The 2,704-nt window shown below is 41.2% G+C and overlaps 1 non-coding gene across 1 annotated transcript; it reads right to left on the minus strand.

Annotated features, from left to right (window-relative positions):
* Window positions 1–1,468: 1,468 nt before the first annotated feature.
* Window positions 1,469–1,575, minus strand: LOC131822848 (U6 spliceosomal RNA). The gene has a single exon (XR_009350335.1). It is a non-coding gene; the product is annotated as a U6 spliceosomal RNA (small nuclear RNA).
* Between the last annotated feature and the right edge of the window lie 1,129 nt (window positions 1,576–2,704).

Raw genomic sequence — 2,704 nt, forward strand, 5'->3', positions numbered from 1 at the left:
GAGAGCATGACCTGAGCCGAATGGTTTGTGGAAATTCTTGATGCAAATTCTGAACTTTGATACATTACAGATGGAAAAGTTGAGGTCTCTGCGACTGAAAAAAAGTGATTCTAATGCTGATGTGAAAGGCAGAAGTGCAGGAGAAAAGTAGTGAGAGAATGCACACGAGGGGAAACCCAGTGATCTGCACTCAGACTATGGTGGGATCGATTTTATAATCAGGTGGGAGTGGACTAGCAGAATAATAGGAGATCAGAGAGTTTTGCTTGTAGTTTAACATGTAGTTGCCTGGGATTTAATCAGTTCTTTAGTCAGCTACATGTAATTCATTATACACTGTGGATTTGGTTTTCCTGTCATTGTCCAAGGGGGTCGTAAGAGTCTCCAAGAATATACGTAAAACTTGAAAACTCCTGTGAGGCAGTTTGGATAAGAAATTCATAGGGAGGCATATTGTGTGACAGTTAGATTTTGGTCTTTGGAGTCTCCCCAACATGGGTTTGACTTTTCATTTAATCCTTTGCTAACTGTGTGACCTTAGGCAGGTGACTTAGACCTCAGAGTTCTAGGGTTACCATCTCTAAAGTTAGGACTATAACAACAACTATTTCAATGGTTGTGATTCAGTTAAGCCAAGTGCATGGAGCAATTGTTCAGTGAAAATCAGCTGTAAATGAACACTTAGGCCAGTCGGGAAAGACGCCACAGGACATAAACATTTACGTCATTGTTTATGTCATTATACATTGGTCAGATCCTGCCTGTCCTCAGTTGTGGAAAACAAAATCAAGGTATAGATCAGATCGTATCTACCAGGAACCACAATTCCAGGTCTGCTTTTGGCCTTTGGGTTCATTAAGCTTCAGGACGTGGGCTCTGTGCTCTCACCTGGACCCAGTGTACCCCCCTGCGGAAGAGGACAGTGTCCAAGGCAGGGCTCAGGAGTCATCCAGTGCATCATGACTACAGACTAGCTTTATGACCTTGGGCCGGCCACTTAAATTCTGTACTTATGTCTCCTCACTTGAAAAGCAGAGATAGTTAATAACAATGCCCTGCTCCTATGCTTGTTATGGAGATCATATGAGCAATACACTTGGAATATTTTTTAGAGTGTCTGGCACATAGCATGAGCTCGAAAAACTATAGTAAAAATAATGTCATCATTATAAGAAAGTTTTGAAGGAGACCTTAGGGATTCCACATTCTATGCCTCCTGACAAAAGCTTCACAGGATGGACTCATGGAAACAAAATGAGGGAGAAGAGAATGAGGAGCAGGTGGGTTAGAGGAGGGAAAGGAAGACGGGAAAATTTGCAATACGGATAACTCAAAGTATAAGCAGCACCAAGGGTGAAGTTTTAATTAACAAATAAAAGATACAAGAAGAAAGCTTAAGTATGGAAATTTAAAAAAAATTTTTTTTAATTTATTTTCAGTGTAACAGTATTCATTGTTTTTGCACCACAAAAATATGGAATGCTTCACGAATTTGCATGTCATCCTTGTGCAGGGGCCATGCTAATCTTCTCTGTATGGTTCCAATTTTAGTATATGTGCTGCCGAAGCGAGCACTAAGTATGGAAATTTAATATTCAACCCGGAAGTTCTCTCCAAAACCCCTTGCATTTAGTGAGCACTCAGTAGACATACGATTAATTGATCGGTTGATTAAATGTGATTTAACACTGAACTTTGCAGCAGACAACCCGAAGCTTGGTTCTTTGGATAGAGTGAGGGCTGAGAAAAGTGTACCTTCTTATGGGCTTCTGAATAAGGCTAGAGAAACAATGAAATGGATTCCCTCCCTCCCTCTCTTCTTCCTCCTTCCTTTTCTCTCTGTGTCTTTGTATAACTAGAGATTTTTGTTCAAGCCATTTGTTGCTACCAAAGATCAAGAATGGGATTGTTGAAACTCTTCCTTACACGTTTAATGCTTACATTCTTGTCCATAAATATGCACATTGACCCCTTTTCTTAATAAGCAGGCCCTTGGGTGCAGGTCAACCTATTTTTAACACTGAAGATGAAAGGGAGTTTAATGTGGAAGGCAAGGAAAAGTATTGGCTATTTGGAGTCTTTTCTTCTGACACCTCTTTAGCTAGTTGGCTATTTCACAACCACTGTGACACAGTCTAGCCAGTTTTGGATTTCATCATCCTTTTCTCTCTTTCCAGCATCCACAGTGACTCCAGCAGTTTCCCAGACTTGTCTAGGGTGAGGGACATCAGCCACTTTGAAAGGGAGCTCCAGGGACACAAAAACTATTACACAAAAATTACTCGGTGGCAGAAGGGACTTAGGTGTGGCCTTTTGTCAGTCATCAGAAATATGACCTCTGCTCTCTCCCCTGTCCTCATTCAGAAAAGATGAACAAATGTAGAACCACGAGTGTCTACTAAAAAGAAACAGCAGAGGAGTGCCAGGCCCTCTGACCCGGAACATTGCCTTCTGTTCCTTTTAATATACTCCTTTTATGGTGCATCTTTTACATACTGAAGCCAATAAATCTCTACTTTCTTTAATGTCGAAGAAATTGGAGTTATAATTTTGTAACAGGCAATCATAAAACTGGCAAGGAACGGCACAGCTCAAGAAGGAAGAGTAAAGCTTTTGAACATCCCAGCGCAACCTGCCAATTGGTGCAATGAAAGCGGACGCAGGGGCAAAGTCGGGCTGCCCGATACAAAATCTGCTTTAATTT

The sequence above is a fragment of the Mustela lutreola genome, chromosome 1, assembly GCF_030435805.1.
Source record: "Mustela lutreola isolate mMusLut2 chromosome 1, mMusLut2.pri, whole genome shotgun sequence".
Taxonomy (NCBI): domain Eukaryota; kingdom Metazoa; phylum Chordata; class Mammalia; order Carnivora; family Mustelidae; genus Mustela; species Mustela lutreola.